The sequence below is a fragment of the Vombatus ursinus genome, unplaced genomic scaffold, assembly GCF_900497805.2.
Source record: "Vombatus ursinus unplaced genomic scaffold, bare-nosed wombat genome assembly UNPS02014832.1, whole genome shotgun sequence".
NCBI classification, from domain to species: Eukaryota; Metazoa; Chordata; class Mammalia; order Diprotodontia; family Vombatidae; genus Vombatus; species Vombatus ursinus.
In genome coordinates, this window is record NW_020954610.1 from 34,477,609 (window position 1) to 34,490,202 (window position 12,594).

General features: G+C 35.8%; 1 protein-coding gene and 1 pseudogene across 1 annotated transcript in view; one reads left to right on the top strand and one right to left on the bottom strand.

Moving 5' to 3' along the window:
- AUH (AU RNA binding methylglutaconyl-CoA hydratase) overlaps positions 1-12,594 on the top strand; it is a 177,551-nt gene that overhangs the window by 1,574 nt on the left and 163,383 nt on the right. The window lies entirely within an intron of this gene.
- On the bottom strand, positions 523-622 carry LOC114026131 (annotated as a pseudogene).

The window sequence follows — 12,594 nt, forward strand, 5'->3', positions numbered from 1 at the left end:
ATTCTTAGGCCATGAATGTGGATATTCTTTTCATTGATGCATATAGTACCTTGTACATAGTAAATGCACATATTGAAATTGAATGGAAAACACATTACAAGCCCTTTCTATAAGTAAATAATTTTCAAGATAAGCTGTGATTGTAAGATTATTTTGTAGCCAACCTGGTGATGAACTTCTTGGAACTTCACTATATTGAATTAAGCAACAAGCATATAGATCATCACTGAAAAAAAAATACTGAAGTACAACAGTCCTGGAAAAGCTAAGCTAGACAGTTCACATGAAATATATTTACAGTTTTAGGTTAGTGAAACCTCAAGATGACTCAACAATGTGACATAGCTACTAAAAATGAATACAATATTTGAACGACTATCATGTGATGGCAGTACCAAAATCGATAAGCGAAAGGAGACAGTTTAACTCAGTTTAAATAAAAGTCTTCTAGCAATTGCAGCTGTTAAAAAATTGAATTCACTGTCTTGTGGAATATCATTTTTCCTTTCATTGGAAATTTTTATTAATATAAAATGCTTCATAAATTTTTAGTACATGAGGCAGAGTCCATGCTAATATTTTCTGTATTGTTTCAATTTTAGTATATGTGCTGTTGAAGTAAGTGTGGTGTTTAAATGATTATTTATGGGGAGCAAATGATCTGCTTTTTGAGATTCACATAGGGGATGGGCTAAACTATGTGGGTGTTAGGAGTGGCCTTAATGCCTTATTAGGTTCTATGTTTGGACAGAATGAGGCACTTGTCTTTGAACAGTTAAAAGATTTACTTAGTCCTAATAGAGCAAGAATATGCAAGGAGAGGATACTTAGCTTTGGCAACTGAGGGGAGGGGTCATCTCTCTCTCTCTTCAACAGGACTGGTTTGCATGGTCTTAGGAATCTACCAAATCTGAAGTGTGGTGTGTGGAAACTTTTTTGTCCCTCAGAGACTAGGAAGCCACTCCAACACAGCTAAGAGGCTTACCAGGAAGCTGGTCAGGGAAGGCCCAGCGTCTGCTTACCCTTGGTCCAGTCAGTTCCCTACTTTGTCACCTTTTAGGGAAAATCTAACCTAATACAGATTAGAGGGGAGGGATAGTAACAGTAGCCTAGTTTGACTGTAACACAGAGTGCCTGACATCAGTCAACAAGCATTCATTAAGTATTTATTATAAAGGGAGTAATGTGAAATAAATTTAGAAAGGTAGATTGGAACTAGCCTTAAGAAATGGGCTAAGGGATTTACATTTTGTTCTAGAGATAATAGGAGCTCACTGAAGACATTTTTTGTGTAAGGGAGTGATACCATCAAACCTGTGCCTTGGAAAGATTATTTTGGCAGCTCTGTAGAGGACTGATTGGAGAGAGGAGAGCAGGGACATGATTTAAGAGATGGTGAGGAGATGGAACAATGACATTTGGCCACTGGTTGACTGTGGGGGTAGTGGTGAGAGAGGAGATACCCTAAGGATGACTAGGTTGTTAACCTTGCTGGCTAGAAGGATGGTGGTGTCTTCAGCAAAAACAGAGAAATTTGGAGGACATTGGGTTTAGAGGAGAAGATAATGAGTTGTGGTTTTGGAATTTGAGATAGATAATTGAATGTATGGAAGTAAATGAGATCATCAAGAGTGTAATGAGAAAAGAGGATTCGGGACAGGGCCTTGAATAGACATTCATATTTAGGAAGCAGGAGAAGGATGATGATCCAGTAAAGGAGTGGTCAGATAGGAGAAACACCAGAGAACAGTGCCATGTAATCCAAGGAAGCAGAGTATAAAGATTCAATTCAACAAATTTTTATTAGATAAAAAAAATAAAAATGAAACTGCTCCATCCTCCGAGGAGCTTACATTCTACTGAAAGGGTACGCCATGTATATTAAATAAATACAAAGTATATACAAATCAATACAAAGTAATTTCAAGAAAGAGAGACCATTATCAACTGGAGGGTAGAGATTACAAATTAAAAAAAAAGTTCTTATGTAAAAGGTGTCACCTGAGCTATGCTTTGAAGAAAGTAAGATTCTGCAAGGTAGAGAAGGTGGAATCTATTCCAGACATAGAGGGTTATAGCAAATAAGGGTGCAAGACATAGGGTGCAAAAGGCAAATAAGCAGGAGGTGGAATATTTCCTTCATGGAACAGCTAGCAGGCCAATGTAATAGAGTGGAGACTACATAATAGAGAATAATATGGAATTAAACTGGACAAGTAGATGAACATCATATTGTGGTGGGCCTTAGATGTCAGATTAAACATTTTGTACTTTTTTTTTAAACATTTTTATTTGAAGTTTTGAATTCCAAATTCTATCCCTCCATCTCTCCCTGAGACAGTAAGCAATCTGATACTGGTTATGCATGCACAATTATGTAAAATATTTCCATATTAGTCATTTTGTATAAGAAGATTTGAATAAAAGAAAGAAAATGAAAAATAGTGTACTTAGTCTATATTCAATCAATATAACTTCTTTCTCTGGAGGCGGATAGCATCATTTATCCTCCTTTGGTATTGTCTTAGATCATTGTATTGCAGAGAATGGCTAAGTCATTCACAGTTCTTCATCGAACAATGTTGCTGTTACTGTGTACTATGTTCTCCTGGTTCTGTTCACTTCACTATGCATCAGTTCATATAAGTCTTTCCAGTTTTTTCCAGAATCATCCTGCTTGTCATTTCTTATAGCACAATAATATTCCATGACAATCATATACCACAGCTTGGTTAGCCATTCCTCAATTGATGACCTTTGATTTTCAATTCTTAGCCACCACAAAAAGAGCCACTATAAATCTTTTTGTACAAATAACTCCTTTTCCTTTTTTTTAGTATGTCTTTGGGATATAGATCTAGCAGTGGTATTGCAGGATCTGGATCAAAGGGTATGCACAGTTTTATAGCCATTTGAGCATTGTTCCAAATTGCTCTCTTTTATAGTGGGATCAATTCACAATTCTACCAACAGTGCATTAGTTTCCCAGTTTTCCCACATCCCCTCCAATATTCAGCATTTTCCTTTTTTGTCACATTAATCACTCTGATAGGTATAAGGAGATTCCTAAGAGTTTTTTTAATTTGCATTTCTCTGATCAGTAATAATTTGGAACATTTTTTCATACGACTATAGATAGCTTTGATTTTTGTCTGAAAACTGCCTGTTCATATCCTTTGACCGTTTATCAACTGGGGAATGACTTATATTTTTATAAATTTGACTCAGTTCTCTATATATTTGAGAATTGAGGCCTTTATCAGAGATACGTGTTGCAAAAATTTTCCCCCAGTTTTCTGCTTTCCTTATAATTTTGGTTTCATTGGTTTTGTTTGTGCAAAAACTTTTTAATTTTATATAATCAAAATTTATTTTTATAATTTATAAATGCAAAATTTCACATTTTGTAATCCTCCTTATATCTTCTTTGGTCCTAAAATCTTCCCTTATCCATAAATCTGACAGATAAACTATTCCATGAGCTCTTAATTTGCTTATGGGATCACCCTTTATGTGTAAATCATGTACTCATTTTGATCTTATCTTGGGATAGGTATGAGATATTGCTTTATACCTAGTTTCTGCCATACTTTTTTCCTATTTTCCTGTTTTCCTATTTTCCTAGCAGTTTTTGTCAGATAATGAGTTTTTGTTCCAAAAGTTTGGATCTTTGGGTTTATCATACACTAGATTACTATGGTCATTTACTATAATTTGAACCAAATCTATTCCACTGATCCACCACTCTGTTTCTTAGCCAATACCAGATTGTTTTGATAATTATTGCTTTATAATACAGTTTGAGATCTGGTTTGGCTAGACCACCTTCTTTCACATTTGTTTTCCCATCAATTCCCTTGTTATTCTTGAGCTTTTGTTCTTCCAGGTGAATTTTGTTATTTTTTTTTCTAGCTCTATAAAATAATTTTTTGATAGTTTGATTGGTATGGCACTAAATATATAGATTAGGTAGAATTGTCATTTTTCTTATATCAGGTTGGCCTACCCATGAGCAATTAATATTTTGTACAAGTTTTTTAGATCTGACTTTACTTGTGTGAAAGTGTTTTATAGTTGTGTTCATATAGTTCCTGGATTTGTCTTGGCAGGTAGACTTCCAAGTATTTTATATCATCTACAGTTATTTTAAATGGAATTTCTCTTTCTCTCTCTTGCTTCTGGACATTTTATACTTTTAAAGACAACAGTCAGCCATTGAAAATTTTTGAGTAGGGGAGTAACATGATCAGATCTGTATTTTCAGAATATTGGTAGTTGTGTGGAGCATGGATTGTAGAGGAAAGAAACTGGAAACATGAAAAATAGGAGGTGATAAAAACCTGAATTAGGATTTAAGCTCTTGGAGTTAAGAGGGGGATGGAACTGAGAGATGTTTTGGAGATAGAATTATTTGAGGGAGAGGCAAGAGTCAAGGTGACTTCATGATTTTGGATCTTGGTGACTAGAAAGAAGGTGATATCAACAAAACTAGGAAAGTGTGGAGGAAGATTGAATTTTTTTGGAAAATATAAAGATTTTTTATTTTGAATGTGTGAAGTTTGAGGTGCCTAAAGGACATCCAGGTGAACATATTCAGCAGGAAGTTGGCTGGACATTGTTAGAATTTAGGAGAGATTAGGATTGGAGAACAATGTTCCAGCAAAGGAGAATGAGAGTGAACAGTCAGAAGGAGACCCAAGAAATAGTGTTGAGAAAGACTCCAGTACCATCGTCAGTGTTCCTTTTTTTCCATAGCTCTTGCCAGCACTGAATCATTGAATTTGATAATTTTTTAACAATCTGTACCAAGTGAGCATATGGTGGGATCTTAGAGTTGTTTTGCATTTCCATGATTGTTTGAGAATTTTTATGAATTCTATCCATGATTTTACCCATTTTGTGTTATTATTATTATTATTATTTGTTTTGTTTTTCATCTTCTGAGACTTGAAGCCAAGAATGAAGTAGAAACTGGTGAGACAAAAATTAAACAAAAGACAAAAATTAAATCATCCCTGCTCTCAGTAGCTTATATTTTCTTGAGAGAAGAAATCATAGTATATATACAAAATAAGTATACACTAAATACAAGGTACATTTTTTTGATAGGGAATCAATTAAAGCTGGAAGGTGGGACTCAGGAAAGGCTTCATATAAGTAGTATTTGAGCTGAACTTTTAAGGTAGCTAAGGATTCTAGAAGGCAGAGATGAGGAGGGAGTATAGGTTTGGAGGACAAATTGTGCAGTGTCCTGTATAAGGTATGGCAAGAAGTTCAGGTTAGTTTGCCTGAAGAGTAGGTCAATGCATAATATATACCTGGAAAGGTAGAAAGGTTAAGTTGAAGCCAGATTGTGAAGAACTTAACTGTCAAATAGCAATTTAAAAAATTTGATCCTAGAAGTAATATGGGGCTGTGACATGGTCATACTTATTTTTTAGGAATATAAGTTGCAGCTGTGTAGAGGGATTGTAGTGGGGAGAGACAGGATAGAGAAATCAGGCTATTTAAGTTGTCCAAGTAATAAGGGGATGAGCTACAGTGGTAGGTAGCCGTGTGAATGGAAAGAACAGGGTGAATGTGAGTGATATTGTGGGAGGATAATATGTAAGATTTAGCTGCTGATTGGATGATGAATAGTGAGTTGTTGAGTAGTGTGACTCAGAGACTGTAAACCTGGGAAGGATACTGATGCCCTTCATGGAAGTAGGGAAATTCAGAAGAGGGATGAGTTTTTAGGGAAAGATAAATGAGTTTGTTTTGGACGTATTGAGGTTGAGATGTCTAGGAGTCATTCATCCAATAGACTATTCCTGATGTAGGACTGGTACTTAGGAAAGCCTCTAGGTGGGGTCACGAAGTTCTGGGAGTCATCTGTATAGGACTAGTAAGTTCAATGAAAGGGTATGTAGAAAGAAGAGAAGAGGCCTCAAGACAGAATCTTGAGATGTCCCATATTTAGGAAATGGGATATGAATGTTGATCCAGCAAAGAAGACTGAGGAGGAATAAGAGCTGTGCTTTGAAAACCTAGAGAAGAGAAAGGATCCAAGAAAGGTTGGTCAGGAAAAGGAGATGAGAAAGGAGAGCATTGCAGGCAGGTTTCCATGCCAGAGAAAATGCCTAGAGCCAAAAGACGGAGTGGCTTGTTTGAGGAATAGCAGGGAGTCCAGTGTCACAAGAGATAAAAACTCTCACTCAAGTATCAGACTTTGAGAATTAGAGGGAACAAGAAAAAAAAAAACAATGTGTGATCCCATGAGACAACAACAACAAAAAATTAAAATAAGGCCAAGAGCTTAAAAAAAAGCAGGAATTCTCAAAACAGTTTGGTAGTGGTTAAAAAGAAGAGATGTCAATCAGGGAACGGATTAAGTACACAGAAGACAAAGAAAAGAACCAACTAGTATAGTGTTTACTAAATCCAAAGACTCCAGGTATTGTGGTAAGAACTCACTATCCGACAAAAACTGCTAAAATCTCACTTTCCAGTGTTTCCCAACCTCTCTTAATTGTATGCCTTCCCTGTTGATTATTTTCTATTTATCCAGTATTTAACTACTTTGTTCATATTTCTTTGCGTAACACAGTGCTTGGCACATCATGGGTGGCTAATAAATGCTTATTGACTGACTGACTCTTATTCTACTTATAAGATCATTTTTAAACTCTTACTTAATTTCTTCAAGTATTTGTAATGGACCTTGTGGCCAGCTGAGTTTTTCTTTTAATATTTGTTTGTTAATCTTTTGGAGTTAGTTTAGTATTCTCAGTTTGTGTCTTGAGCATCCCTGACCCTGTAATAACTTTTTATCATGGTTTTTTTGTTTTTGTTTTGTTGTTTACTTTTCTTCTAGCCTTCCTAAATTGGGGCTTTATATTACAGAAAGGCTTTGTGCCTTTGTAGAGGCAACGTCAGGGTCTTGTTTGGTCCCTGTTTTGTATTTTCTTGCTGCTTTCTCTAGATACATGTAGTGTTATATTCATTAAAGGTCTCAGGGGCAGCTCAGGATGGGGATCTGCAATTCCAGTACACCCAAAGCTATCTGATCTAGAAGAATTTTTGTTGCTGCTATTGTAAATAGGCAGAGCTCTAAAGCCAGCACCTTTTTAGATTAGGGTGCTGGCTTTAGAGCCCTGATTACAGTGCAGCCTGTTGTTTACTTTTGCAAGCTCCAGACCCTAGGTTTGGTTCTGAGTAACTAAACTTTAGGATTGGCCTGGTTTGAGGCTGCTAGCACCAGCCTCTTGTCTGTTATTTAAGTGCTCTTCATGTTCAGAGTGTCTGAACTTCAGGCTCATCCTCTAAATAGAGTTTTTAGTCCTGGTTACTCAACTGTAGGCCTTTGCCTGGGCTGGAAATGAAATTTGAGATCACATTCTAGTGTCCATCTCATTCAGCTGCTCCTTGCTTCTGTTCATGGTCCTTGACCAATATATTGCCTCAGTCTAGGTCTGTTGGATCCTTTATGTGGGTGACTCTTGCTTTACCGGGACCAGTGAAGCCTGCACTAGTTCATCCTAGCTCAAGCTGTCCCACTACAAGCTAGCTCCTATTTCTCTGTATAGTTTGAACTATAATTTAAACCAAATCTATTCCACCAATCCACCACTCTGTTTCTTAGCCAGTACCAGATTGTTTTGATCATTATTGCTATATAATACAGTTTGAGATCTGGTTTGGCTAGACCACCTTCTTTCACATTTGTTTTCCCATCGATTCCCTTGTTATTCTTGAGCTTTTGTTCTTCCAGGTGAATTTTGTTATTTTTTTTCTAGCTTTATAAAATAGTCAGGTTCAGTCCCTCATGGATCTGTAGGGATACCTTGCCCTGGAAGGTATACTTCTACAGGTGTGCTCTAGGTCCTGGTCCTCTCCTAAGTTTGTGTTGTATCTGCACCTGATCTCTGGTATAAGAGAGAGATAACTCTGGGCTGGCTCTAGTTCCCAGCTTCTTGGGCTGGAAAAGTGACTCTGTTTTGTCATTGGATTTCATGATCACTACTTGACTTGGCACTCTTCTTAGGTCTTTGATTAATTGATTGTAGGGTTAATTTCACTGTTCTACTTCTTGCTTGTCATCTTGTTCGGTCTCTTAGGTTTTTTTTTTTTTAATAAGGTATTGAAAGAGCTTCCAGGTTATGTGATCAATAAGATGCAGACATTTTCTTTGGTGCTTATGATTTCTCAAACCTTTCTAAAATAAGAATTATCAAAAGAGATAAACTTAAATGTAGTTGTCTTATTCTTCCTCACTATTTTATGGCAAGAAACAGCAGAACTCAACTTGGGTACTCCTTTACCATCCAACTCCTGAAGAAGAGGCTGAACTGTAGTAAAATGGAACCTTGCTCTTCTTTGGGTAATATCATGCATGCTGTATTGTAGCAGTGCTCAACCAGAAAACTAAAGATCAGAACAAACTGGGTCAAAGCCAGTGTGAGGTATGCATGTGTGTGTATATATGTGTCCATTAGGCTTTAAAGAAAAGGGACTAGTATCCAGCTAAGGCTTTTTTTTTCCCTTCCTCCCCTCACATCCCCCGTAGTCATTTGGGGGACAAACTGAAGCCAGCAAAAAGTGAATTCTTTAGCCAGAGAAGGGACTGAGATAGCTATGAAGCCCAGCTCTCCAGGGATCCATTGTGAAAGGGGAAGAGCTCTGAAAGTGAACAAAAAGAAAATATAAGGAAAACAGATTGAAATTATATAGGATCTCATGGGAAAGAAAATAGTTTAAAAACTTGAGCAAAAGCAAATAAACCAACAAGGAAGGGAATGTGGCCTCTAGTACACTTAAATTAGTCCAAACATTTCTGAACAAATTTTGCAAGACAAAGCAAAATGAATCAACACATGCTGGAAGCAGAGGATTCTGGATTTCCAAGAGAGTTTGGAACCACAGCAGAATGTTTCCATATGTTTCCATATGGTTCAAGGGAGAAATAAGAATCATGGAAGCAGGGGGCAGCTAGGTGGCATGGTGGATAGAGCACCGGCCTTGGATTCAGGAGGTCCTGAGTTCAAAGTTGGTCTCAGACCAGACACTTGATACTTAACTAGCTGTGTTACCCTGGGCAAGATACTTAACACCAACTGCCTGGAGAAAAAACAAAACAAAACAAAACGAAAAAACATTAACAGGAGAATTCTTTAAATTTGTAAAGAACTCTCTACTGATACTATGTTAAAACTCAAAAATTGAGAAAGGAAGCACTTTACTAGACTCTTTATGCATGCAATATAATTCTAATACCTTAACTCTGGGAAGGATAAAGCACAAAAGAACAACAAGAGAATATCATTATTGATAACCAATTAAAATTTTTTCCTACTTAATAGTATTTTATTTTTTCCAATTACTTGTAAAGATAGTTTTCAACATTCAGTTTTATAAGATTTTAAATTCCAAATTTTTTTTCTTTCCCTTCCTTCCCCACTCCCCAAGACAGCATGCAATCTGATATAGGCTATATGTGTACAATCATAACCAATTAAATTTTTAAAAATAAAATCCTGCCCCAAACTATACAACTCTTTGAAGAAATTGGACATCATGACCAAGCTGTATTTATACTAGGGATGCATCAATGGATCTATGTTAGGAAAGTAGTTAACTCAGTCACATTAGAAAAAACATAATTATCTCAATAGATGCAGAAAAATTTGTCAAAGTACAACATTAATTTATGCTAAAATCCTTGTAAACACTGGCATAGAGGGACCATTTAATACATTTTTATAAGTTTCTAAAACCAAAAGCAAATATCAGATAGAGATCCACTAGAAGCTTTTTCAGTAAATAACGGAATAAATCATGCCCAATCACCAATTCTATTATATAAGCAATAATAATTAGAAAATAAAAAAATATTAAGGCATAAAGATAGGTAAACTTATATTTGCTGATGATTTACTTAGAAAATCCTAGGGAGTCAACAAAAATACTAATTGAGACATTAACTTTACCAAAGAATCAGGCTACAAAAGCAACAAAATTGACTTCAATTCTACATAATAATAAAATCCAATAATCAGTAATACAAAAGGAAATTGATTTCAAATAATTACAAAATGGTATAAGATCTTTTTGAGAGAAAGGGGGGGAAATCTCTCAAAGCGTAGAAAGTACTTGTATAGATTTACTTAGAAAGTACTCTTTAAAGAAATGAACAATTTAGATAGCAGGAGGAATATTACGTACCCACGGCTGAAGCATGTCAATATAATAAAAATAATAATTCTACCAAAGGTAATTTATACTTTTTAATGCTATACTAATTAGATTATCAAAAGGGATATTTTATAGAACTTGATAAAATTCATTTGGGAAAGCACAAGATGTAGAATATCAAGGGAAAGAATGAAAAGTGGTAGCAGTGAAGAGGAAATAGCACTTCCAGGCCTCAGACTGTAATATCAGTCAACAAAATCATTTGATATTGTTTAAAAAACTGAGAAGGAGATTAGTGCAACAGACTAGATAATGAGATCAAACTAACTATTTATGAAAAAGCTCTTTAAACCTTAAAAGTGCTAGTTGTCAGGAAAGTTAGGGAGCTGTTATTGCATTGTTGTGTGGTGTAGTTTTAAATTAGTATAGTATATCTGTTTTGAGAAGCAGTTAGGAATTAGGCATATAAAATAGCTAAAACATATCCTTTGATCGCGAGATTCCGTTACTAGGTTTATTTCCCAATGAGGTCATTGATAAGACAATGAAAACCAAAATATTCCAGCAGCACTTTTTGTGGTATAAAAGAGTTGAAATCAGAGGAAATGTCCATTGATTGAGAAATGGATAAACAATTTGTTACACCACAGAGAGATTCCATTACATTCATGTGAAAAAAAAATGTTCATGTACCACAAATTGTTTATCAATTCTTCATCTGTTCATTACTGATCTATTCATTCTTCATTCAGTTTTTTCCTCCAGACCTCCAAAATCAATTATAATTTCATTTAAAATCTCTGGATACCTTTGCTCTGGCCACTGCTGTAAGTAGAATTTTTCTGTTATGTGGAAGAGTAAACACAGCAACAGCAAGTAGAGCCTCATTGGGAGAAAAAAAAGACTTGGCTGCAAGGACTACAATAGGACTACCACCACCACCACTACTACTACTACTACTACTACTACTGCTATCAATACCTATAAATTGAGCATGTAAATGACAAAAAGTTATCATAAATCCAATGATACTTTAGCCGTTTATTGTTTTAGTAAGTATAATAGCATCTATGTACATTTGAAAAAATATGATATGTGCATGTATATATGTGTGTGTATGTGTGTGAACTGTCTGCAGGAGGTATGTTTGCTTATTTAGATCAAGTAACCTTTCATGTCTCCATCTAAACCATTGATTAAGAGTCCGTTGATTAAAGTCCATTGATTATTTGTTGCAGGCTGTTTATGCCCACCATGTGGCTCTATGTGATATTCATTTTTAATTTGTAGGACTCAGTTTTATTCCCTGTCTTGCTTGTTCTATAGCAACATTGGTCTAATATTGGTTTTAGAAAAGATAGACTTTTGTTTTCATGGTAAGCTTTGGGCTAATAAAAGAGCTTTGAAACTTCCCAAAGATAATTCAGTCCATTCTTCTTTTCTGGTTAACACTGTACCAACACAATGTTATTCTGACTATTTAAGATATTTATACCAAGGAACACATTCTGTAGAATCAAAATTCATGTTGAAATATAGATAGTGGATATTTTTCATTCACTTGATATGTTGTGTATGGATTGCCATACCAAATTGCTTTGAATGGTTGCCGATCTCTTCCAGGAATTTCTGCAGTGTTCCTAGATATAATAAAATCGATGTGATGTCATTCTTACGTAGGTATCTGTAGGACCTTACTATCCACAGAGAATCCTTCTTCAGCTTGGTTTCTGTGCGCTGCCTCCTCCATAATGAGAGTAAATACCTTTGGCAAATGGATAGCTTGCATTTTGTTCATGATTGTGGTACAGGGTTAGTTTTGTTGTGTCTGTATGAAATCTTGAATTTTTTTTAATCTATTTTGACTCAGAGACAGCTTATCGAAAAAGGTTATGCAAATTGGCTTTTTGCTCTATGAAATCAAAGACCTTTTTTCTTGTAATCACTAAACAGTAATTTCAGTGGGATCATGCAGGTAGGGATAAGAATAAAAAAGAGACTGGATAACCATCTGTTGAGGATTTTTAGAGTGGATGACCTTTAATTGGTTTCTGAGTCTTTCTCCTTTCCAGTGCATCCTATGCCTAGCTTCCAAAGTGATTTTCCTAAATAACAAATCTGACTGTTAATTTTCTACTCAATAAACTCTATTGGCTTCCTCCTGGCTTTTAATGATCTTCATAAACAAGATCCAGCTACCTTTCCAGTTTTCTTCTACTTTATTGTCCCCGTCCCCCCCCCCCCCCCCCCGGCAACTCAGCAGCACTGGCTCTTTTGTGGTTCCTTGCACAAGATACTTCATCACCTGATTTTGTGCCTTTTCAGTGGCTAGTGGCTAGCTATCCTCCATGCTGACTACATCATGTGTGTGTGTAATTGTTTACATGTTGTCTCCTCCATTAGAATATGAGCTACTTGAGG